The 26,732-nt window shown below is 42.3% G+C and overlaps 1 protein-coding gene across 3 annotated transcripts in view; it reads left to right on the top strand.

Annotated features, from left to right (window-relative positions):
• Nucleotides 1–26,732, top strand: part of FAM168A (family with sequence similarity 168 member A) — a 216,613-nt gene that overhangs the window by 43,927 nt on the left and 145,954 nt on the right. Inside the window, exon 2 of one of the 3 annotated variants that reach the window (XM_075742627.1) lies at nt 11,527–11,619. The exons of 1 other annotated variant lie outside the window; for it this stretch is intronic. The gene's annotated coding sequence lies outside the window, so the exon portion shown is untranslated. Of the gene's footprint in view, nt 1–11,472; nt 11,620–26,732 lie in introns of all 3 variants that reach the window. One more of the 3 variants, XM_075742628.1, reaches the window with a different exon arrangement.

Genomic DNA, 26,732 nt, shown 5'->3' with positions numbered 1-26,732 from the left:
CGAGAGCGAAGAAATTTTGGAAGCAAAGATTTGGAGGTTGTGGCATGTTTGGAGGCTTTGGCACATTTGGAGGTTCTCCAGAACGCACAACAAAAATTGAAAGTGGAATACCCAGCTGAAGGAGAATATCGTACTTTTCGGTTGCCCAGATCTGCAGAGGAATTTAGGAATTTAACTTCATTGGTTCAGTGGGAGTTGAGCTCCTAAATATCTTTGAGGGATTAGGCTGTAGTCTATGTAATATGGTTTATTTCTTATCTCTACAAGAGGGGCACTGCTACCGTTCTCTCTTGCAGAAATGTTACAAAGAAAAATACTTCAGATTTTTTTTTTTTTTTTTTTTTTTTTTTTTTTTGTGGTCAGGTACTGTGAAGATGATGCTGTGTAGGTATCTTAATTAGATAGCTAGGGGCAGGGTAATAGGCTTGGCTCAGAATATGTTCTCCAGGCACATTTTCAGGGCTGTTTGAAGATGAATTATAGCTTCTCTGAGAGAGACTACATCAAGGACGCTTGAGCAGAAGATGCTAAGCTTTGGTGCTAGCCATTGCATGCTATTGCTTTGGAATATTTCTCACTGTAGTCAATGCAGAGGAAAAAAAAAATCCATCATATGTTGCTTAATTTCAATATGCACTTTGCACAAAATCTGCCCTTTCCTGGCAAAGTTGCATTTTAAATGGAAGACGATAATATAATGAGAAGAAAATGTGAGAGTGGAAACATTGACTATTGTGTAAAGGAGAATGGGTAAAAGATATATTTGTAGGAATTGTTTGGAGGAAAGTCTGGGGTTTATTGTGCAAGGAAAAGTAGTCTTCAAAGTAGGAGTCAGCATGGCAAAACCAGAGGAGCAGGTGGAAGGTGCGGATTTAGGGTAGGGACAGGGGGAGAACAGCTGGAGTAGAAGTGATGGCATGGCAGAGCTGCCAAGAGCAACTGCTGGGAGTAATTTTGAATGAGTACACATATTTTTTAGAATTGGTGTGGAAGTTCAAGAATACCATGACACACTAGAAACTTAGGAAATGGCCTTACTGAAAATGGGGAAACTCCACACTCTCTAGTTACTAAATAGTGAATAACGATAATTTCTGGCTGCTCAGTGACCTGACCTGATTGCAAGAAGTGAAATGTGTGGGGGTAAGGGTTTAGAGAGCTATTAGGCACGGTCTTTGGTGTGATCGGCCAGTGGTGGAACAGTAAATGATTAAAGTCCTTTGCAAAAGCTATTACAGGGCTAGAAGAAAGCTTTTAATTTTACTCTAATATTAACAAGATTATCCATCTGTAGTATTCAAGAAGGTGAAGTACTGGAGTGGGGAGGGTGTCCCCTACAATCTCTTTAAGAACTGGTGGATATTGCTCTAAATTTTGACTAGCTTTTTCACTGGCATTGCTACTGTAAGATCTGTGTCTCTCTGTGGGGCAAAGGGAGTCAAGAAAAAAAAAATTAAGTCTGTGGTGACAGAAATTGCTGATGACTTGCAAAGGAAGGAGAGATTGAGACTGCTTTAAACAAATGCTTAACAGACCCTAGTGAAAGGAATGTTGATTTAACTCATTATTATTTGCTTTTAAGCTTATTTAAAAGTGAGTTTGTTCTTGAAAAGATAAGTAATGAAAGTCCTTGAAAAAAGAACTTTTGAAACACCTTCATGGAAAAGCAGTTACCCACCTTGAAATTATTTTTATTGCTACCTAATCTGTATGAATAGCTCAATTAATTACTTGATTAAGTGTAGTTCGGTGCAGGGATGCTGCTCGGATATGTCAACATGTGTATGCTTTGAGTATAACAGAAGACAAAAGATCTGATAAGTAGTCAATTGTCGCTTTAGGAAACTTTGTGGATGAGTTTAAAAAAAAAAAATCACTTTTGTGAATCACTTTTTTAACCAGAACTCCTTCTTCCAAGACATACGGGACAGCAGAACAGGTTGTAGTTTCTAGAGACAAAAGAGTTCCTAGCAAAATCCTTTGGTCAAGAGAGCTTATAGTGGTAAACCAATGATTTCGTCAATGTAGCTTAGCTGTTTTTTCAAATGGAAATAACTACAGCAAGAAGTCTCTCTGTCAATACAATAAGCTGCAAATTGATTTTGTTGTCATGAGGACAGTGGAGAAAAGATCACACCTCTGCCTTGTGTAGCTATATTAGCAAAACATCACGAAGAGATCAAGGTCTATTTGTAACCTGTAATTTTGTTTGGAGCTTGACTGCAAGCCTTAGTTTGACTTTACAGGACAGCACAAAAGTATGGATAAAACCATCAGAAGTTGGTGAGAGAGGGGTGTGCAGGTCTTGTTCTATTGTTTTATCTCACTGTCCCTAAACAGAGTATTCTACTTGACAAATAAAGGTCTTATTTTGGAAAGCGTGTCTTTCTTTCCTGGAAACATCTGCTTTTCTCCTAAGAAACAAGCCTCCGCTGGAAGACTTCATCCAACATCCTTTGGCTACGTTAAAGGAGCATTAGTGAAAACCAGGTTCTAAAACCCAGTCATAGAATGGTTTGGCTTGGAAAGGACCTTCAAAGATCATCTAGTCCAACCCCCATGCCATGGGCAAGGACATCTTTCACTAGATCAGGTTGTTAGATCAGGAGAGTCCAAGGATGGAGATTGCATGTCCTGTCTGGGCACCCCTTTCACTGCTGCTTAACCCCCAGTATGAACTTGGTGGTACCTTACACCCAGCTGGAATTCTCCTTCCTGCTACTCGTCCCTGTTGCCTCACTGTGCACCTCTAGGAGTCTGGCTTTGCAGGCACTTGCAGGTACCAAGGAGGACCCCCAAAGCCTTCTGTTCTCCGAGCTGAACAAACCCACCTCCTGCAGCCTTTCCTCGTGTGCTCTGGCCACCTGACCATCTCGATGGCCTTCTGTTGGACTCTCTCTTGTATTGGGGACCCCAGTACTACTGGTTTCCAAGAGCTAGTATTTCAGATGAAGCTTCAAAAGTACCAAACCGAGGGGAATAATAACCATAAACCCAGCGTGTGGTTGGCTTTCGCTGTTGCAAGGGCATGCTGACTCACAGGCCAGTTCCTGTCTGCCAGGAGCCCAGGTCCTTTCCTGCAGAGCTGCTCCTCACCACATGCTCTTCCATGGGGTTACTCCATCCCAGGTGAGGGACCCTGCAATTGCCTTTGCTGAACCTCCATGAGATTCCTGTTAATCCATTTCTCCAGCATTACAAGATCCCTCCAAATGTTAACAACTCCTCTAGTTTGTTCTTAGTTTGATACGTGTCGTGAACTTGAAAAACCTGTTTTCTACCCTACAAAGTTGTTGAGAAAGCTGTTAAAAAGTATTGGTCCCACCATCATCCCTGAGGGATGCCACACGCAACCAGCCACCGGCTGGACTTTGAGCCATGGACAACTAACTTTTTGGTCTTAAAGGCTAGCCGATTTCCCATGCATGTTGTAGCCAAATTAAGGAGCTATGAAGGGAATGGGTAGATTACAAGGATATAATGGTGGGAGACCATGTGCTAAAGTCGAGGTAAGTGCCACCCACTGCGCTCTCATCGTGCACGGAGCCGGTCATCCCCATGCCAGAGGCAGTCGGGGTGTGATTGTCATCTTCCTTCAAATTTGATATCAAAAGGCCTCTTGCACTGATATTGGCCACCTTCGTCAGCATCCTCGGGTTTGTCCTGTCTGGTCCTGGGGACTTCTGTGTCCCTGGCTTATTTAATAGTCCTTAATTTAGTCCTCTACCCTCTATTGTGGGTATAATACCTGTCTCCCCAAACTCTGCTACTAGGCAGTGTATTGAGCCTAATTATTCTCATAGAGCTTGGAGATTTAAGAGAAACCCTCTTCGAAGACCGACTGTATAAATTGAAGTAGATTAATAAACTAGACTAGAACCTAATGCCATTTTCTATTCTAAACATAATAAAGTGAAAAATCAAGAATGAGTGCATTCATCTCCAGTGTGTAGTTTTCTGGATTACAAAATGTAGCAGATGTGGTATATAGCCCATATATTACGCATATATTTCTGTGTAAACTGGCATGTTTGAAAGACTGGCCTTGTAAGAATTAGTCTTTTTAAAATAGGTGTAAATATAAAAGCAAATCAGATCTCACTCTGTTTGTTCAAGCCTCTCTCTTCTGCTGATGTGAGTTCAGATTAGAGCAGCTGACTTAAATATCCTGAGTCCACCCATCCTGCCGCTGTGTCGGCTCCCAGCTCTGCACCTGAATCCTCCCCGACACTGAAATCCTGACCTAAACCGCACAGGCAAAACGCCACTGATATTTTGGTACCCGTTGTCCTTTTACCAATCTTTGGCTCTAAAAGCAACCCCACCAATTTTCCAGTGGATTAGACTTTTTTAATCAGTAACTGATGAGTAAGTAAAAATGCGGATGGGATTTGCTGCTTTTCCTAATCTCACTCTGCCCTTCTAGCCTTGCTACGGCATCCTTCAAGCAGGAAAGTGATTCTAACAACATAGTGGAAGAAATGATGTAAAAGGGAGGTGTGGCCACGGTGATACTCGGCAGATGACTACCGGCATTAGTCACTTGTCTGTCTTGCAAGCCAAGACAACAGGATGTTCCTGGAGGAAGGACGATGCCCAAATTTGCCGGTTTTAATGACTTACGCACTTTTCTTACATCTCTATTTCACACATCTATCCTGTATGTAAAAAAAAAAAAAAAAAAAAAAAAGGTTGCTCTGTGTGATGTTTAATACTCTGGGTTTACAGAACCCTTTCATTTTAGAAACTCGTTGCATGCCTTGAGATGTTGTAGTTGTGCGTCTTGACGTTGAATTTCCACGGATGCCTGTGACGTTGCTAGCAAAGCGTGTGTGCTTTTCACCCTCGTACTCCAAAAACTCTCTCTTCCCTCCAGATTGGCCAAAGTCATTGCTGGTGATCCCCAACCTGCTGCCGTCAACTGGACAGGACGAGTGTCAGGAACGTGTCTTTGCTCGCTCAGCTCTTGGCAGGAGCAAGCTCAGGAGATGCAAGTAGTCCTGGTAGCCTTTTTCTCCCAAGCACCCACCAACGTGCTGTGGCGTTTGGGGAGACCAGGGGTGAATTTCTGCTTGTGCTGTCCTTTTTGCTCAGGGCAGATTCTCTCGGCTGCATCTTGTGTTTTCTGTCTTCAGGGTGACGCATTTTTCTTGGGAGTTTCATTCCTCCTCTTCTGCGTGTTCCTATTGCTGGGCTCCCTTAACTGTGCTGGTACAACTCTCTGAGGGACCATATGGTGAACCAGATCAGTGAACAGCAAAAAAAGGTTATTTTTAACCCCGATCAGTTCACTAATCTGGTTCACTGTACAGCTCTGTAGAAGTCATGTTGGTACAAAGGCAACTGGCAATTTTTGAGGGGAGGAAAGACGGGAAGGCGCTTCCAGCCAGTAATGTCCCTGTGGTTTCCTGCCATGTTTTCTACTTTCCAAAATGATTTCTTTCCATGCCTTTATTTCCTGCTAGGTATTTTCACAGATGTTTTGGCTTCCAATTCCTCCAGGTGGATCTCATCTGGTATTTTTTTTGCCAACACCTCTGGTTTCTCAGGGTTTGATTTTTTGGGTTTTTTTAATGTGCCCTGAGAAGAACTGAACTCAGCTCCATTCTGGATAATCTGTGTATATTCATTGACATTTTGCCCTATTTTTCCTTAATTTAGATACTAAATGCGTTAGGCTCTATGGCAAATGTCTCTGGTATCCTCTCTATGGTATCTCCTTGCTCCCATCTCAATACCACACCCTTTATTATTGCCTTTAAGTTCTAGTCCTTTAATTATATTCACTGTGTGAGTAAAGGTGTGTGAATTAACTCTCAGAATGAAGCACTGTCAATGCTTTTCCTAATGGCCAAATAGATTGTCTGCCTTGTTCTAATTAATCCCTCTTTTGTAATGCTGTGAAGGCTTGTGTTAGAATGTTTTTCTCTTTTTTTTTTTTTTTTAATAGAGGTAAAGGTCTAACAAGGTTGCTGTTGCTGTAAGGTTTGCTTCTGTTTTTAAGACAATGGCTGCATATATTTTTTTAATACTGAAACTTTCCTATGTTTCCTTTTGAAGGTTGAGTATTGTCAGTAGTGCAGCAAATTGTTTCCTTCAATTAACATTAATCTTAGATAATTAAATTGTTTTGTTTTGCTTACAAAGTCATTTGTGATTTTGAACCTCTAAGTGTCTTAGAATATATAAATTGCGCAAGAGAGAATCACTAATCCAGAATCAATACTTTAAGAACCGGTTTTGAAAAATTGATGAAAACAGGAGGTAATTAACTTCAACATCTACTTTTGTGATCTTTGAAGAATTTTTCCTACTGGAATTGGAAATGTGTTTGATGTAAGGACAAGCCTGATGTACAAGGCTACGCCAGCTCAATGTCAGCCCTCTCTGCTGCCCCAAGGGACGTTTATTCTCTAATCTCAGTCTATTTAATTTTATTTATTGGAGCCCCAAAGATCACTTTCCATTTTGCTGGGTTTGGATACTCAGATGGTTAAACACAGGGTATTGTGGAATAGGACTTAAAGCAAGGTGGGTGCTGAGGTGCCTGGCTCCAGTCAAGCATCATTAGACCTTGTCCAGTTAGATTTTTAGCTCCTGATGTTTTTCTTTTCCTTCAAAAATCCTGGTCTTGCTGAATGGCCTGATGGATGGCCATGCAATTCGAGGGACTCGAGCGGTACAGAAGGTTTCTGAGATGGAAAATTGGCTCACGAGGGAAGTTTTGCAGTGCTGTCCAACTGAATAAAGTTATTTTCTCAGTGGAGAACACTGTATTTTTACTCTCCAGCGTGCCAGTGAATGCTTTTATCTTCATTTGATTAGTTGTGAAATGTATTTTTAAATGAATTATGCTAACACTATTTTATCAAACAATCTGCAATCTACCAAGGCAGGTTTTTTAATCACTGTGTTCTAAGTAATTCTTATTTTATAATCCGTGTACCCAACCCCTACCACCAGAGTCCAATTTGATAGAAAGAAGAACAAAAGTAATGTATAGAAAAGGAGACTTAGAGAAGAATAATTGTAATAAGATCATCATAATGGTATAGGTACTAAAACAAAATCAGCAAACTAAATATTGGTCATAGGAGGAGAGGATAGAATTAAAATGAAAAGTATTGTTTCCCCACTTGAAATACCACATGTAGTTGATGAAAATAATAGGGAACAAGTTTTCTTACTAAGTACCTGCAGTAATCTTATAAGGAAATGTTAAGGGATTTGAATTTTTTTCACCCCAAGAGGAAAATAGGAGGGGAGGGAGGGCTTCTTAGGTTTCTTTGCTCAACTTGATAGAGGTAAATTGCTTTGATAGCTAGAGCACATAATCTAATAATTAGGAAATTAGAAGTTAATGGGAAACTTGTGCAAAATGTATTCTATGTTAATTAATGAATTTATACAGCAAGTTGGGACAACTTTGGCTCTAGAAAAGGAGTTGACAAGGGTTGGTAGGAAGTTGAAAGCAGTAAGCGGGAGCTGGAAGTGTCTCGACTCTCAACCGAGATGTCTTTCCACTCGCGGTTGCAAAAATGTGGTGCACAAGCAAAGGAAGTGAAAAATCTGCGAGAACTGAAGAGAGAAGGTTTAACAACACCCTTTATCTTTGAAAAACCCCAAACAGCACAAACCCCTCACCACCAAAAAACAAGCACCTCCCAAACTCGATAAGGCATCCAAGTACCTTCTTTCCAGTGGTGTTTGCTTTGCCTGAGCTTGCCGGTGTGAGGTCAGCGTTTGGCTCCCCAGGGTACCAAGGGACGATGGCGATACTTCCGTCAGCCCCGAAACTGAGCCTGCAAGTGGTCGCCAGGGTGGCAGGAGTGGGAGAAGGAAACTTGCCTTTCTCGGGAAAGACAGAGTTGGTTTTTTTTCTGTATTCTTCAAGTCTTTGCTCCCCGGTCCCTTTTCTTTCTTGGTTCTTTTAATAGGTGGAGCAATAAGCCTGGACTAGACCTAAAGACAACCAGGGAGAAAAGGAAATATTAACACTGATGAGGAGAGCCTTCTTCTTCCCTAATGCTCTTCCCCAAGAAAGCAGTAATAATATTTACTTGATAGGGACTTGTGTGCTGGATAACTGCTCCTTTTGATCTCTAAATGCTTCATGTGAAAGCTCCAGCTAGCTCTTCAGGGAGTGGCACATAGTTTCTTCAGGTGTGTACTGAAGGACTTCTAAGACGTTGCCCAGCATTTTTAGATGGGTAATTAAAAATGCAGCGTTACAATTTCAATATCCTCCCTAGATACGTTGTATGCCTGCTGGTCTTCAGCGCTGAAATGAGTTTATTCCCTTTGCTTGCTTTTTTTTGGTTGTTAGTCAACAGAGGCAAGCTTTTCTCTTCCCTTTCTACCTGCTTCTGTCCTGCATGGAGGCGACTTCTGCAGATATATTCAGCATTCTGCAAGAGGCTGAGGTTTCTCCAGCTGCTGCTCCTCTCCCACTGGTTTGAGGAGCAAGGTTTGCTGGTAGAGCTGCACCAGCACACTGAACGGGGGGGCTTTGATGGCATCGCGGGGTTAATCTGAGATCACACTCTTGATGAACATGGTTGTGCCAGCAGAACTTCCCAATGTTGTGCTAATTTTCCTAAATTTTTCCAATGTTTTCCCTCTTGAGAATTTATTTTGTTTTTTTCATTCTCTAATGCATGTCTTTGTACTTCTACTCGAGGGCCTTGATTGGGACTAACTGTGTTTCTGCAAATATGTCTAAATTTTGCGTGTGTATGGCATCGCTGTGGTTAGAGAACATGGCAATCTGGGACTTCAGCTGAAGAGGGGTAGGAGATCAGGGTACAGCACAAAGCAAGAGAGTATGGTGAGAAATCTGACACAGCTTCAATTACATTTACATCTTGCACCTTCTCACATACTCTGAAAGATCCACATGAAACTAGATTTCTTTTGTGTTAGCACTTGCTTTGAATGATTTCTCTTAAATTCTGCCCGTTTAGGACTGGTTTTTGAATGGTGACTGCGGGCAGTGATGTGCGTGTGTAGGCAGTTGGATTACCTCCATCTCTGTGCAGCTCATCGCAGCTTCTCTCTGCAGTAGCAGCATCCAGTTATTATGAACCTAATCGTTTTGACTTCTGGTTCAAGAAAAAAACAGAAAAAGGACTAAAAAAAAAAAAACCCAAAAAGGGTAATTCTACTGAGTGTCTGCGTGGCAGCACAATACAAGAAGGTATTGATGCTGTTGCAGCTAAAGAAAGATCCCACCGACAAGGTTAATGGGAGGTGGGTACAGACTTCTCTCTCTCTCTTCAGCAGCTAGAGACGAACAAAGAGGTGAACTTTCTGATAATCCCCCGCCATTAAAGGTTGCTGCAATACTGTCCTCCTGCTAAATTGAGGTGGTGCCTGGAAACGCTCATGTATTCGGCACACGGAGCGGTGTTGGACATGTATGGGGAACATTTAGTATTTGTTGAGCAGAGCTTATTGACTTCCTTGGCTGTACAAGCATACAGATAGAAAAATGTTCCAAAACTTGGACTTGAAGCAAATTTAGCTATCAAATCGGCTTTGCTAAATGAAATGGTAATGGCAAAGGCATCGAGATTTGAGGTGTAAAAGCACTGGAAGGAAGGATCGTTGATCCCATGGTTGGTGCTGAGCCTGGTGTAGCTGGCCACACGTGCTTTTCATAAAGTTGCTAAAGGGTGGAGGAAGACTTGGGGGAAGTGGTTTTCTCCCCCATTTGCTTGGACCCAGATTATTTTCTACTCCTTTCTCGCCACAAAAGTAGTCATTTGTTTAATTTTACAAAATGTTACTGAAGCTGTTGGAACCGAAACTACAGCCCACGTCTTCTTGATAAATGGCTGTGTGTATTCCTGGAAGGAAGTTAAAACGGGGCTGTGTTATATTTGGTACCTCCCGAAGCACTGAGGCTACTCTGAGTACAGAATGTGCTCAAGGAAAGACTAATTTGCCACTGCAGAGCTTGATGTGATGAGATTGGTCAAGTCGTCGTTTCTGCTGGAATTCACTTACGCCTTCCTTTCTCTCCTAGAGATATTTGCTTATATATTTTTGAGTTGTTGTATCTCTGAACTGGAAGACTCTAAAGGCAAGTCAAAATGCCTAAAACGGAATTAACTTCCAAGCAATGAATCTGCTTATTATAAGGTGGAAATACAGAAGTCGAGCATCCGTACAACAGGTGGAAATATTTACTGAGCCATTTCCCTGGGTGTGCAACAGTGTTGGGATTATCTGGACGTTTGAGCATCAGCAGGGTGGTTTTTTGACTTCTCTCCAAGGATGTCATCTCAGATGGCATGGTGGAGGTTTCCTGTAGTAGGTGATTCCGGGAACTTCAGTAAAAATGAATATTTATCTTTTATTTTCTATTCATTTCCCCTTGCATGCTGTTTACTTTGCTGGGCTTGAAGGGCCTCGTGGTGTAATGCCACAGGGAGAGGTGGGATGGATCGGCACTCCCAAAGAATCTCTTGGTTGTTTTACTGCATTCAACGTTTTCTGTGTCCTGTTTTCTCCCTGAGAGTGTTTTTTGAATGAATGTAAACTAATACTGGATCAGTGGTTAGAAGCAATGAAAAAATCTTTAATGTAAACCTTTTGGTACTGGGTTGATTAAAATAAACAACTGTTACAAGGGGCACTGGTCCTGGTTTGTGAACAGTAGGTTTTCTGTTCCTTTGTATAATGCATAAAGCATGTGGAACTGCTTGAGAGCTTTTTTTGTGTGCTGTACTTTATTTTGAGGTATTTGGTTTTCAGTTCTCCGAGCTTTGGTGTCAGCTGGGAAGGGAGGGTGTAGGAGTAATGTGTAAAACTTTCTTTGGCCTCTTCAGTCCCAAATCCTGACCAATAGCTGGTTAACAAGTATTTACATGAAAGCTTGAACGTTGTTTTTTCCCTTTTGAAAGCTGAGAAGATCCTAGTTCTGATTTCATCCGCTCCTGTTCCTGTTTGTTTCTAGTTTCTACGCAATTTTTCAGCAGAGCGTAGGCAAAGCGTAGTTGATGTAGACTTTGTGCAAGACGTGCCATGTGAGTATTCCACCCAAAGTCATTGAGCTGTAGCGTTTAGCTGCGGAAAGGTTTCATGTCTTGATCTGAAGATGCAAATGTTGAATTTCTGCTGTCTTTCTTCCTTTATCTTTGGTGATGGAAAAATGTGTCCTTGATATGTTTAGGGGAAGGCAAACGGAGATATTTATTTATAAGAGAGGCGCGATAAATATGCGTATCTATTTGTTTAACGGCAGGAGGTAGGAAACGTGAGTGGCAGACCGTTCACATCATGCTGTCTTTTTTGCAACTGCTGGTCTCGTAGACAGCTCCCGTATCCCTTCCCTCCCCTCCTCTCATCCTGTATCCCCATCGCTCCTCCTTTTTTGACTGCATTTCTACATGTACCCACTCCTCCTTTTGCTCCGGTGGAGATAAAGACCACTCTTTGCTGGAAAGAGCCGTGTTTTCTGTCCGACAGGTTTGCCCGCAGAGCCTCACGGGTCTCTCTCTTTCTCTCTGGTTGCTGCTGCAGAGTTGTGGAATGCTGTGAAGACTCACTGCCCTGCAGCCAAAGGCAGACTGGTCTCCAGATTGTCTCCATCCAAAGGAAGCTCGTATCCAAGAGGTATCAATTCATGTTTTATGTCTGCCCTTCAATTGTAGCGCTTGAGTTTAGATACTCCTCCAAAGATATTTTTTCCCTACTCCGTCCGCAGATAGAAAAGCTTTGGATGCCGCGGATATTGCGTGTGTTGATTAAAAAGTGTTAGTGTTTGGTATGGGCTGGACCCTTTTTTATATTAAATGAACTTTGGTACAGAATCGCATTATGTTTTTAAAATAAGCAAGTGATTTCTGGGTCAAGAAATGCATAAGCTGAAGCTCCAGCAACACTGTAAGTCTAGTGTATTTTATTGTGTTGATTTATAAAGTTGTTAAACCTAAGGTAATCAGCAGACTGGAGTAGAACACACAGTAGGTATGTGCTGCTCCTATAAAGAATTCTGAGAGTTAGGTGGGTTTTTTTTTAGTGTTTAGTCTTAATGTCTTCTTAATAAATAATTTATTTTTGGTTTATATTAAAAAGAAGGCAAAAAGTACTGCTTGTGTTCACTAGCTGGGTCAAAATCACTGGGTTAGTAGAAGTGTGATTCCTGGTATAAATTTCTGTCGTTTGCCTGTAGACAGGCAAATTATTTTCTAGTCATTTATGTTGCAGCCTTTCATAGAAGAAAGCTAGAAACAGTTTTTTAAAATATAAACTTTGCAGTGTAATGTGGTCTGTAAATTGGTTGAAGCCGCTTCTGTCTTAACTGTTTATTTTTGTGTATGGTGCCTGGCATTATGAGACCTGAACAGGTCAAGCCCTCTAGGCATTTATATATAAGAAAATCAAATATATTACAATAGTGGGATAAGATGATATACAACTAGCTATTAAATACGACTGTACCTCTTCAGGAAATCCCCGTGCTGCACATGGTTATGGGCTGGAAAGTGTGCTGGGCAAATGTCACTGTATGCCTGCCCTATGCTTAAATTTTCCCTGAGGTATTCACACGTGGTTGTTGCTGCAGAGAGACACTGGATAGCTGAAGTGTCGGCCTGACCCAATCCAGCTGTTCTTGTGCAGGAGTGTGGAAAAAACAGGGTTGACTTTTTTTTTTTTCTTCCCCCTTTTCTATGTTTTGCTGCTTGCTTAGTAACATGAACTTTAAATGTCAGCTGCCAGGATACCCACAGTGTGTTCTGCACCCACTCCAGTCCGACTTGCTGAAAACCACATGCAGACAGACACCAACAGTGCTGATGGGTGCTCTCTGCTCGTGGATCCGGGATTGAATGTTTAGGCATGCTGTGACCCTTATCATCCCAATATTTTAGCATGCAGAAGCGCTCCAGCCCTGCTTTGGGCAAAACTTGTCGTGATTAGTTGCCTGCTCTTTGGGTATGGACAAAATCAGGCTGTTGTTTCTTCCTCATCCCACTCTCAGCAACTCAATCCATCTTAGGTGGGATGCAACAGAAAGTGTCAAGCATTCAGAAAAGCTTTGCTTCCTCCTTGCTTGTGCCAATCTTGAAGCAACAGCGACGGGCCCATTTCCATCTCCCTCTTCCCCTTTTTGTTGAATATCATGCTAGAAAAAAGGATAAAGAAAAAAAAAAAGGGACTTTTATGCTGCCTCTGTCTCCTTTTTCTTCACACTACCTCCATATCTCCAAGTAGGCGACTCAGCTGGGGCTATGCTGCTTTTTTGGGGCCTGAGAAACAGAGGTCCAGGGCAGCAGAAAGGAGAGAGGCAAAGCCAAGGGTGCACATTTGATGGGTTGAGGGGAGAAAAGCAGAGGTGAGGGCTCAGTTGCTCAGACTGGAGAAATGGGACTGGAACTGATAGGAGATCTAGAAGACAAGATGGGGTTTTTTCAAATGAGGGTACGTTGTTAAGTGTTGGGTTTGCATGAGAAAAAGAGCTTCTGGTCCAAGGGGCTCCTGGTCCAATTCACCTCCAGATTGAGAAACCTGAGTTTAAGCTTTATGTGTGCTGGGTGTCTGAGCTCCCAGCTTGGTCCCTGGAGATCTCGAGAGTGGAATTGATGGAGCCTGGGGAGATTTGGCTGACTAGCTGCTGGTTGTCCTCTTCAAGCCGATTGGAGTTGCTCTGCAGGCTGTGGGATCTCCACCAGACATTTCAGACATTTACTTCTCAGGTGTCTTTATCTTGGATTGAACCTCTCCCTTTTAGACTCGTGATGATAAACGGTGTTAAGAAATCAAAAGGCGGAAGAAATTGAGTTAAACTCTTGAACGTGTGTGTGCACGACCTCTTAACTTAGTTTGCTTAGGTTAGGTTATTTCCTGCTCGGGAAGTACCTCACTCCCCCAAATCTGAAGTGGAATTCCAGCAATTTAATAGTTAATCACTGTGTGTGTAAAATCCATGTGTATCTAAAAATGCCTTTCTTATCTGTGTGATGGTTTGGTTGGATGTAAATATTTTTAAATGTGCTTTTACATTAGGCTGGTTTTTATACAGTGTGTGTGAGAGGAATTTGCCATGTGGTTAACTGGGCCGGCCTGGACTTTATATATTTGTTCCACCTCAGTGTTTCTGAACTCATATGGAAAACTTCTGATCTTTTGTCTCCTGACCATTTATGCCAGTTTGGTAGGGTCTGTTTGGTGGTCTTCATTGGGTTGGGATTGCACCAAATCCAGAGGTGAGGTGAAGCACCTTGCCAGCAGGTGATGGGGCATGACTACCTCACTTAGTGGTTTTTCGTTTCTATTGCATGAGCAAATCCTTTGCTCATACCTCTTAAGTCTTCCTGAATTGCCAGCTCTGTTTTGTAGAATAAATTTCCTTTTGGAGAACATATGATATGGAAGGTGGTTTCTGTCAAGCCAAGCTGTACTATATCCAGCTCTGGGGTCTCCAGTATGAGAAGGACATGGACCTGTTTGAGTGGGTCCAGAGGAGGCCACCAAAATGGTGAGAGGACTGGAACAGCTCTGTTGTGGAGGAAGGCTGAGAAGGTTGGCATTGTTCAGCCTGGAGAAGAGAAGGCTCCAGGGACACCCTTTTGCGGCCTTTCAATTTATAAGGGTGGCTTCTAAGAAAGACAGAGAGAAACTTTTCACCAAGGCCTGTAGTGGCAGGACAAGGGGGAATGGATTTAAACTAAAAGTGGGGAGACTGAGATGAGATGTGAGGCAGAAATTCTTCCCTGTGAGGGTGCTGAGGCCCTGGCACAGGGTGCCCAGAGAAGCTGTGGCTGCCCCTGGCTCCCTGGCAGTGTTGAAGGCCAGGTTGGATGGGGCTTTGGGCAAGCTGGGCTAGTGGAGGGTGTCCCTGCCCATGGCAGGGGGTTGGACTGGATGGGCTGTGAGGTCTCTTCCAACCTAAACCATTCTACAATTGTATGACTCTCTGTAGGTCCCAGGCTCCTACGAGACATCATATGATTATTTAAGAGTGAAAGGAGATTCCCGTCCCTTGTTTCTGGTGGAGTCTAATGATGGTGACACCAAGGACAGCAGTTCATGTTCCCTTCTTTCCCTTGGGTCATGTTTAGAGGAGGGAAATTTGTCATATTAGAACATTAATAATGTTTTAAAATGTAGCCTTCTATCTAATCTGGACATGTTGTGGATTTTTAGCGTGTTGGTTTCCGTGTCCTCCGTGACACACGTGCATCCATGAGCACGCCTCTGAGGAGCACACTGCTCATCTGCATGACTTGGTGTGCCTGTATCTACACTACACACACTGCAGTGTGTAAGCAGATGGAGCATAATCTGGGGCCCGGGAATATTGCCTGTTGCTTCAGAGCTCTTTAATTTGGAAGTATTTCAGTCTTACATTCTAAGAGCTGAAGCTAGTAGATGGCGAGAGAATGGCTGAGACTCTGAGCTTGAGGTTGCTGGTTTTCTGATTCGGGTAGTGGGCTTGAGGGAAGAAAAAACTTGCTGTTGTCTATGGGGTATATCGGTTTGGTTATGAGAGCAGGTCAGAGGACTGGTGTTTCCCACCATACCACATCCCTGAATCTGAGCTGAGTGTGTGACATCCTTGGGCATTTCCTAAGGATGCTCTTACTATAAGCGGGAATGGCTGCCTCAAGCAGAACCCTCCAACGTGTTTCTTCTGCTCTTATTGCTTTTGGTTTTGCCCAGCAACCTCTTGCCGTATATCGGAAGAAACAGGAACGTGGACACTCTTGGTCCAAGCAATGCAGGTACTCTTCTTTATCTTAAGTTGTATCATCTCCTTCATCTTTACACGCAGTCTGACAGTCGTGGAGCAGCAAGGCTCTCTTAAATGTACCTCCACTGACACTGTTCCAACTCCCACAAGGTCTTGGTTTTTGGTTGAATTCCCTTTCTTCCCTCTCTCCCATGCCAGTCACAAATATTATAGGGTTTGGAAGGTTTTGGGATCTGTAATTACTTTGCCCATCCTTGCTTCGTGGGAATTTTCACTTCCTGAGAAGTTTTTTGTTCCTTTGTGAACACTCCTACGGTGCTGGACGTATCAGTGAAAGGAAAGGAACCCCCTGCTCCGTGATGTACCTAAACACGCCGTAACATATGACATAGGGAAACTTCTTCCCTGCATAAGGTAACAAATTTATAAAGATTAATGACCCAGCATTTCATCCTAAACAGCATTTGTGCAAAAGCTTTTCTTAGACATGTCTACCCCCTTTAAAAAAAAATCCTCTTTTAACGTTTTTGCCTCAGAATATCGTGGTGGTCAGAGCCACCGGCTAATCACACACATGAACTGTGACTGTGGGTCCCCAAGCTGGGCTGTGTCACTTCTCATACCCTCTTCAGCTCTGCAGGCGAAACCTGCGGTGCCCTTTGCCTGTCTGGGGTGCGTGATGGATGCTGTGCCTCAGGGATCCATTGCCATCGAGCGTCGGGATAGGAACATCAGCCTGAACATCCCACGATGATTAGTTTGGGGCATAGAGGAACTACTTTATTGACAAAACGGCTTCGTGATTCTTTATGGCTGAACACTGCTGATACACGGTAATTGTTAGAGGAGTGAGACATCGTTAGAAAGATGACATTTCTCATAACAAGCAAAAAAAATGAACTGTCAAAAACTGATTTAAAAACAAAGGAAGGTTTTAATAAGATTTATGGACACAAGCTGCAGAGGGGATCTCTGACACCAGACACTTCAAGATGCTCTGGGCTGACTTTCTACTGTTGATCTATGAGTTTATGTACATATTAAAGTATGCTGTAGATATTGCTCTGAGGTATGTGGAGAGCGCACCTAAATACTTTTTGTCTGTCTACTCGGCCAGAAAGATGCAGTTAGAGTCTCTTTTCTTTCTCTGAGCCTAGTATGGGAGTTGTATCTATATCTCTTTTTTAAAAAAAACCCGTATGTATCTTGAAATCTTTGCGGCCTTGACTTCTTTGTGGACTGAGGTTTACCATGTGGGTATCTTTTTGTAGCCCTTTGATAGCTGCTTCTCTTAGAGTCTAGACTGCTCTCCAGCAGCCTTGCAAAGTGAAAGTCCCAACTGGCCGCTGCAGGGAGAACAAAATGCATTTCAGAAACAATGCAAAAAATGGAGATCTGTGTTTCTTGAGGAGGGGAAGAAACAAAACCCTAGTGAGAACTCTTCAAATGATGCATTGAAACAAGTGCAGCACGCTCCAGAGAAGCTGCTGAAGGGCCTTGCCAAGTGGGCGACGGTAGGAGATCTGCTTGAGGACCGATTTTTCTATTCCTGCTGAAGAAGTGCCGTAGCACACTCAGTCCTTGCTGTCTCTGTGGCTGAGATGAGATTATAGGGAAAACATCCAGTATGTTCCCTAGCGCCTTCCCGCAGTGTTTGCTCCACGTTTCTGCCCTCACAAAAGTCATGCTGGAAGCAGTGGCCTTTCTTTCAGATGTATAATTTACCACCTCTTCCCAGTGTGCCAGCCTCGTTTGTATTGATAAATGAATGTTCTCTGCGTGCAACCTGCGGATAATTCTGCTCGTCGAGTACAATGCTGCTAAATATACCTGATTCTGATGAAGTGCACGTGAATTTGTGAGTTTGGTTAATAAGCTACACCTTTTTGTTAACTCATAAAAGCTGCATGTTCTGATTTATAGTGCCAAAAGGGGTAAACTGACATTAAAAGCATTAATTAGTCTTGGTTGACTGCACAAAGAATAGACTTGGTGTGAGCCAGCTTTTAATTTAGCCCTTTGTGGGCCTTTGATTTTTGCCTAAGCTTGTTAAAGGGTCTGTATCTCTGGCTTTTTCATGCTAGATTGTATAATTAGAGTTTAGTGTGAAATACAGTGATTGGGCTTGAAGAGCAAGAGCCCTGTACAATTATAAGCAATAAAGTTGTAAAGCAATTGGCCAGAACTTTACATATATTTTAACAGAGAAATGTTCTTTTTAACATGTGGATGTGATAACTTGGTATTGTTAGATTTGCAGTAACGATATCCAGAGGATTTGTTGTAAGCTGTGGGCACCCTTGGTAAACCTCAGAATAGCTATCTTTTCAAGAGCCTTGGATTTGCCTGTTGTGCACTATTTCAGCAGCACGCAAACGTAATGGAAGTTTTGTAAACTGCATCGCAGGTAGCACTGATGGGGTTTTTTTTAATTTTCCCCTACATCTTCACCTGTTTCGTACGGGCTAATAGGAAAAAAACCCAAACCTTGCAGCATTGCCTGGGTTTTATACTTGGAATTCTTACATTATAACATTTATGAGCGTATTTCAGTATATGGTAGTTTCTGTAGTACCCAATTCTAATCATCTATTCTCCACACAGAAGTTTGAAAATTACTTGAAATGCAAATTGTAGGCTGAGGGTGCTTTTTGTATAGACCTTCAATAATTATGCTTGACTGCAAAAAAAGAATACCGTTGGTATAATTTTGATAATTGCCTCTGGTTTGTTTGTGAATTAAGATTTCTCTCTATCCATATAAAGTTTCCTTCTATCTTAGATATTATCACATTAACTGCTTATAAAAAGAATGTTGGACTGGGTTTCCATCCAAACTTGCTAATGCTTGTGATGAAAAGAGCCAACAGTTGCCCAGTGTGGTACCTCCAATACTGCCTTCATTTCCTTTCCGTGATAGTACGTATTTATTACAACACTTGGCTGTGGGGATGTGTGATGTCACTAACGGTGACCCACTGTAGAAATGGTTTTTAAGAATACAAGTATCCAGCTGATCCAGAAGATTTTTGAGTCCTTTGATGAGGGAGAATGGTGGAATACATCCAAAGCTCCTCAGCTTAACAAAAAGTCTTCTTTGGTTTCCTGAATATTTTATATATGTATAATGACATACTGATGTCTTCTATTATAATTTGTATTTTCAAAGATGTTTGTGCTGTGAAGTTGTCTGTCGTTCTCTGTAGGCCAGTTCAGGCTTTGGCAGCTTTGAAAGCATAATAGTGTATGCTTTTCCCTCCTCTCACCATTAATTATGTCATTAGAAACACAATAGCAACTGGAGACCTGTTCTGCGGGTAGATGTTAATGATGGTTTTATTAGAGAGTATCACGAGCCGCTGCTGGAGAGATTCTCCTGGCCTCTCATTGAGGGGCTGGAGCATGTCCAGAGAAGGGCAACGGAGTGGGGAAGGGTCTGGAGCACAAGTCTGATGAGGAGCGGCTGAGGGAACTGGGGGTGTTGAGCCTGGAGAAGAGGAGGCTGAGGGGAGACCTGATGGCTCTCTACAACTCCCTGAGAGGAGGCTGTAGCCAGGTGGGGGTCGGTCTCTTCTCCCAAGTTACAAGCGATAGGACAAGAGGAAACGGCCTCAAGTTGTGCCAGGGGAGGTTGAGGTTGGAGATCAGGAAATATTTCTTCACGGCAAGGGTTGTCAGTCACTGGAAGAGGCTGCCCAGGGAAGTGGTGGAGTCCCCATCCCTGGAGGGATTTAAAAGCCGTGTAGATGTGGTGCTTGGGGACATGGTTTAGTGGTGGCCTTGGCAGTGCTGGGTTAACAGTTGGACTTGATGATCTTAAGGGTTTTTCCCACTTAAATGATTCTGTGATTCTATGGTTCTGCCGGGGTTAGGACACAGTGAGAAGCCATCATCTCTCTCCAGGTACCCTTGTGCCCAGCTCCTAAACCTATGATGTACCCTTCAAAGTATGTCCATGTGCTCACCTTGGCACTGTGATCGAAAGTTGCCGGGCTACGTACCAGCGCCTGCCCACACTTTGCTGTCAAAGTGCTGCCTTTTTCCAACCCTATGGAAAATTCCCTTCTCATTTAAATAATTGAGTTTTGATAAGTGGAAATGGAAAGAGACCTCTGTTTTTTAGCATTCTAGCAAAGTTGTAAGGCGACACTAGGATGGGATTTGGGGTTTTTTTTTTATCGTCTTTCTCTTCCTTATAGGCCCTGAATGAATCCACTTATGGCTCGTTGTCCCTGGCTGGCATGAGAAGTGAAGATAGAGAACCATTGCAAAGAATTGTGATTATCATTCTGCCGGGTCCAATAAAGGGTCGGTGTTAGAAATAAACCTCTATTCTTTGTTAAATAACAAATTAGGATTGTTTTTTTGTTGTTGTTTTGGTTTTTTTTTTTTTTTTGACAAGTTGTTATTTAAAAATCAGACAGCTGCACAAATCATTAAAACACTGAACATTTCACCAGGTGTCAAATTTTGGGTACTACACCATGGGTTTCCAAGTCCTTTATGGAGATAATATGACACAACAGATGATGCCTGCGGGTCCCCAGAAGCTCCGCATTGCTGTGTCCTCTGCAGCAGGACGATGATTTGCACCTCTGGGTGAGGGTAATGAGGAGAGCTGGCACTAAATCTTGCCGCTTGTGCTTGGGTGGGATTTTTGTGTTTGCTCAGAGGTGGATGCAAAAAGAAGCATTTTCAGAAGAGGGTGTTGCAATTAAAATAAAAAGCGTGGCCTGCTCAAGTACGTACCTGTGTTAATGCTGGCGAGCGCGTGTGTTGCTTCACCACCAAATCGGTCTTTGTTCCTGAAGGAATTTTGCGAGCAGTTGCCTGCTGAGTGTCATCCTCTCGCTCATTATCATCATTGTTCCCTCTTGTTTGGGCTTTTTCTTTCCTAGTGTAAACAATTTCTAATAGTTCCTTCTTTCTCTGCTATCAAATAATGGCAAAAGAGAAAATTAGTAATAGCTGAAGACCTATTTTTCATGAGGCAGGCTGAGTTTTATAATAAAAATGATTTCTCCTTGCCTGCTCAGTTAGACATTAATGATAATTTGTCATCTCTGCAATATTTGCTTTTGGAAAGAGTTTAAAGCATATGCTTCTGCTTCAGATATTAAGTTTGCTCATCATTATTAGTGTAAGACAAGGCATGTGATACGCTCTGGGGACTGTCCAGGAGAAATGTCCCCTTCCCTGGGAAGCTCATGATCTAGAGTAGAAGAGGTGAACTAGGAATTTGGGCTCATTTATTGGAGTTTGGGGAAAGGCTGGTTTTTAAGAGGGATGGGGGGAATTTGGTAATTCAGAAGAGGACTCTGCAGGTGGGGCAGGTAGAGGACATGGGCAGAAGAACAGCGAGGAGGTCCTAGGGTTGAGTCTTGGCAGGAGGATGCTTTTATTTTCATGAGCCTTGCAAACATTGCTAACTGAATTTCGTGAAATAAATTACTGAGCTAAGTGGTAGTGAAGGCAGAGCAATTCTGCAGGGAGTTTAGTTTTAGATTCATTTGGAATCAGGAGTTAGACTTAAAACAATAATTAGGATTTAACTGTTTCTTTTAAAATTTGATATCCTAGGGAAATTGGGTTTATGCCTTATGTTCTCTGTGTGAGCGTTTCCATTCTGCAAACTTTGGATTCCTGATAAGGGAAGGAGAAGTCTCGGAGATGATTAAATTCTTCTAGGTCTCATGAAAATACTGCAAATTAAAGGACGAAGACTTTTTGTAAGTGAGTAAAGTAGCAATGTGAATTCACACGAAGGTGTGAGAAAATCTTCAGTGATCCGATAAATGCCCAATCCCAGGAGAAGCTTTGTTTTGAATTTCCACTTGACCAAAGTCAATCAACGTGAGAAACAACTCCATGGGAAACCATTGTTCAAGGAGCTCCTTGTTTTCTATTTTCTTTGAGATTTTTTGTGTGTTACTGAATCAATTCATCATATATCTCCAGCTTTTTTTCTCTAGGGAAAAAGGTAAAAATATTTTGGGTGATGAGGTAAGATTATATGAGAGTTAGGAGAGGAGTAGTTGCATGTCATTTCAGAAGTGTTGTATCTATTCCAAATACAGTCTCCAAGAAACCTTAAAATACATATGTGTACATATATATATTTACTCTTTCCTTTCCTGCAAAATCCCAAACTGAGACCTGCTGATCGGCAATTTGGCCAGTTGTCTTCAGGGAAGAGTAATGGAAACAGAATTTCCAGAATTGTGTTTAATGAGTTTAATTAGACTGGTGAAGGGATTAGGGAGGACTGGAGGCAGGATTAGGGAGTTGTTATAACAGGTCTTAGACAACCTAGAGAGAGGGGAACTCTCTCCGCCTTGCTTTCGTTTTTGGTTGGGGTTTATTTACGTATTTATTTGAATTAAAGCCATTTGGAAAGAAAATTGGTAGCGTGTTTATACCCTAAAAGAAATCCTATGTATGTGTTTGAATGGGTAAGTACAGAAAATGTGACATCTGGGAATCCAGCTACGCACCTTGAGAGGTGATGGTGGTTGTGGAGGACTTTGGAGTATTGAACTCTAAACGTCCTCTGTGTATTCAGGGAAATGGAAGCTACCTTTCAACTGCATTTTTAGCAAAACTTGGTTCCTAACAGCAACACAGACAGATCTAAAATGACAAATATCTTTAGAGGCATGGAGATATTTAAGAGCTGGTTCTTCCCTCGCTTATCTGTCAGTTTGTTTAGGCTCCCAAGTTTGTTTCTCCTGCTGCAGTTGATAACATCGTTAGCGCTTGAAGCGGGGTAAAGAATGCAGCTCCTTGATCCCCTGCAGTCGCTGTTGATACTCCTGCCTGGAGAAGAAGCAAAATGCTTCGGGCCTGAGCTCAGGTTCTGACAGGTAAAAACATTTCCATGTGCTTGAAAGAGCTATATGCCCTTCTCTCTTCCCCAAACGCTTCTGAGTCCTTGGGGCAGTGAGTTGCTGGCGTCCACCTCATTTGGTGGACAGAATTTTGGGTGAAAATGTAAACCTTTGAGCTTCTGTTTTGTTTTTCACTCTTAGTCACCACATCCTTCGAAATAAGTCCAGCGTGTTGGGACACACAGGGCATCGTATCCACTGGGTACAACTAGGAAAGTGTGAAGCCATTATCTCTTCTCAGCTGCAGCCGGAGGATGGTAATTCACAGCTACCACAAATGTTTCGGTCTTTGACTTGCCATCATTTGTTTTCCTTCCCCACTTGAAGAAAGTCGTTCTTTCCAGTATGAGAAGCATTAAATTGACTCAACTACTTTGTTTGCTGAAGTAGCACTTTGAAGTGAATCTTTGAAGTTTCTTATATGATCTGGGATTCGATTAGACCACTTTTACCCAGCAGTCTCATAGCAGGGATTTTATTTGGGAGAATCTCACTAGCTATTTCAGCTCCAACAAGTATAAGCAGCCCTTCCTTCAATTTTAAGGCTATTACCTGCTCAGATAGTGCAGTAATTGAGGGAGTGGAATCATACCGATGCCTAATAAAAACAAGTTCAAGCTACAGTGGAATCAATTCAAGTACAGCAGGAGAGGCCCTCTTTCTTGAAAACTTTATATATAAAGTCCACTCTGTTCTTCTTCCAGAGATCTGTGCATAGATTGCTGGTTTCAAGTTGAGATGTTGAATGACCTAATAATGCCAGGTAGACAAAATATTTAGCTATTTAAAAAAAAAATATATATATATAAGGGGAAGAAAGGAAGGAGAAGGCACCTTTTAGTTCTGTCAGTTTTGATCCTAACTCACACGGTTATCAACATTCACCTTTAATAGTTGACTTGTGCTTGAGCACGCAGACGTTATGGGGTCATCCGTGGTATCAGCAGAATCTCGCTGGTCAGCTTTTCAAAGTATGTCTCTAGCATTAAGTCTCAAACTGGAAAGGTAATCCCCTCTGGAGTCTTGACCTACTCTCAAAATTACTTTCTCCTGCTCTTTTCAGCCTTTGGGTTCTATTCCAATGTTTTTTTCCTCTTCATCAAGACAGCTTGCTTAATTGCTGTGACTGCTAGGCAGAAATCTTACTCTCCTGTCTTACAGACCTCCTTTTCTTCAGTTCCTTCATAATAAAGTAGTTTCTGGAACAGGGCCAAGCCTTTAGCCCAAAGTGTCTTCTAGCTTTCATATCAAATGAGGAACAGCCCAGCCAGATTTCTGTCCTAATCCCTCTTCCCAAAGACAAAGACGTCGGCACTGTCTAGACGGCGGTGTTCGAAAGATTTTATTCGCTTTTTCCCATGTGTTAAGGCTGAGGGTTCCCTCTTTCTCCTTTTTGTCCCACATAATAGTCCCCAAAGCCTGTGAATCTGCCATCGCTCGACGGGTGAAATCCCGTATACAATTTGGGACAGAAGCGTACAATTTGGGAGTATGTGGTCTATGCCCCATTGAAGCAGAGTCAATGAAACGAGATGTGGTGAGTTCTGGCTGATGGCCCTCGTGGTGTACAGACTAAGCGTTTGTCATTTAAAATCTCTTTTTATTTTTTCATATCAAATGCTGTATTCAGTCACGAGATATTACACAATGGTTGCCAGCTGTTCTTAACCTTTTATACTTCTTTTATGGCTTACTTAATGCAACAGCCTTTCCTTGGGTCCACGTTGTACAGCTTTTCAGTGGAGGAGTGGCTTCTTACAAGCTACAGATTTTGAGTAGGAAAAGCTAACAACTTAGCTGGTTTCCTGGTCCTTTGAAATTTTCCTTCTACTGATGGCAGGTTTTGACCTTTTTTTTTTTTTTTCTTTGGAAGTTCTGCTGGGAAGTTTAGCTAATGAGAGATCATTAGGATCCTATTTACCCTTGGATGTAGTCTAGTTATGTAATGAAGAGGAGGTCAGGTACAAAAACGTTGGGAAAACTGAAGGCAAATTGGTAGAGGAGCAAAAGCTGCCTTAAGAGTATTGTCACAAATTCTTTTTGCCACATGTTCTCTCTCATTGTGGAGATGGGTTCCTTATGCATATTTATTTTCCATTTTTTATATTGAAGTGTGGAAATACTCATCTCCACTTCAGCCAAAACAGCCGATGCATTCTCTTGCAGATGTGAAAGGCTTTTCCCAGTTTGTCAACCTCCCCAAGGTTGGATCCGTGAAGGTGTTGGCCATGCTCATCCCCACGTGAGACCCGTGGCTGGCATGAATCTGCAAATAAGATGCTGCTCTAAGAGGAAGAAATTTAAATAGGTGAATTAGAAGTTTAAAGGCTGCAGTTAGACCTAGTAAAAATGTAAATGGGAGAAAATCAAACAAACTTGAGGCCATCTTGGCACTGCAGCGTGTGCCTTTTGCTTGTCCATCAGTCTTTCTGGATGTCACAGCTGGGGACATGGAGAAACGTTGTGTTTCGTGTCTTGTGTACAGCTGAGTGTGTAATTTCTAGTTAAAAATAAAAGACTTGCTTAATGTCGAGATTGCAAGTTCAAGAAGCGTAACGGGGCTGTACATCGCTAACCGCACATTCGTTTTGTTCTATGTATTTATCGGTGATATTTCTGTCCAGATTTCTCTCTCTTTTTTTTCCTTCTCATTTTGTGAAAGGTGCCTTGGTCTGAGGGCTAAGGCAATTTTGGAGAAATTAATTTCTTATAACTTTAGCCACCTAAAAGTGAAGCACCTAGTTTGTTGTGTAGTCTCCTTTTGTAGTTTGTGGGGACACGTAGACATCTGCAGCAAATGGTCATCCCACCTGCTATAGACAGTTGTATTAAAACAGAGTGAATTTGCCTTTGAAGTTTCTTCCAGCTGATGATGGAGGACATCTGGACCACTAACGTAGCTTAGATACCAAAAATTTAAATGGAGATAGTTAGGGAAGATAAACAGTACCCTGTGAGTCTTGCCTACATTGATGGCTATTACTGGATATATGCATGTACTTACTAGAAGATATTTAATTACAATTAGTCTTCTTTATAAAAACCTAAATCAAGTATTGTAGATCTGGGAGTCATACATTGGCTTCGAACATGCTTCGGGTGGACAGTATCTTATTTCTCTTTTCTTAAAGGGGGCACTGAGAGGACTTAAATCTTGCTCAAGGAAGGAAAGCTGATCATAAAAATAACCGGTGCGCTATCCTCCAAAAGCTGTGCAAGACAGATCTGTCACCACAGCGTAGGCTGCAGTCTTGTTTCTGAAGGGGCTTCAAAATAGGCACTTTGGAAACGATCACGGCAGCACTCTGCATTTGCAAAGATGCTATTGCCTTATCTACGGGCAGGGCAGGTTTGAAAGGGATTTCTTCAGCAAAAATGCCTGGAAAAGAACTGAAAATTTGCTATTCATCACAAGTTAATGATAAAATGGTTTGTCAATGGATTGCGAGGGTTGTTTTGCAGATACTGTTTGAGGACTATTTTTCTTAGTTCATTAAAGGTTTTGATGAGGATTTATAAGCTGATCGCTTTGGTCTCTCTGGTGGACTTGGTTTTGGGTTACTAAATATTTTGCATTTAATGTTCAAATAACGTGGAATTTCAGAATCAGGAGCCAATTCTCTTCTTGATTTAAAAAGGATTATGGACAGAAAGGTTACTGATTGCGTAAAGTAATTAAGTGTAATGATGTTGTATAGAAAGACCACTGCAGCTTATTTACCATCTCTTGGTTCCTTTGATGCCTCCCCTCCGTTTAGTGGTCTCTCCGGTCGGATTGATAACGTCGGCGTGTCACCGGAGCATCCTCTCACTCCCTTCCCCCAGCTGCCGGCGTGGAGGAATGGCGAGTTCTTCTCATCAGCAAGCCTGCTCGTTGCCTTCCAGAGCGTCTCGCTGTAATTCAGTTATGAATCATTGCTTTATTTGTCATGTCAAGCTCCAGCAGGACGGTTTAAAGTGCTTTTAGTCGGCAGTAATTTGAGGCACTCTGCCAAACCGTTCAGTTGTTGTCGGAGCTGGCGGTGGCTGCAGCTGATACGATGATAAAACGCGTCCTGACTGCAGATTATTGCCGCGGTGGCAGGAAGGCTGTTCATTTTTACATGTGGCAGGCAATAAGAGCTAATTAACAAGCGTATGAATTT

This window comes from Balearica regulorum, chromosome 1 (assembly GCF_011004875.1).
Source record: "Balearica regulorum gibbericeps isolate bBalReg1 chromosome 1, bBalReg1.pri, whole genome shotgun sequence".
Lineage (NCBI taxonomy): Eukaryota > Metazoa > Chordata > Aves > Gruiformes > Gruidae > Balearica > Balearica regulorum.
Note: the sequence above shows the minus strand (reverse complement) of the source record. Positions and strands in the feature narration are given on the sequence as shown.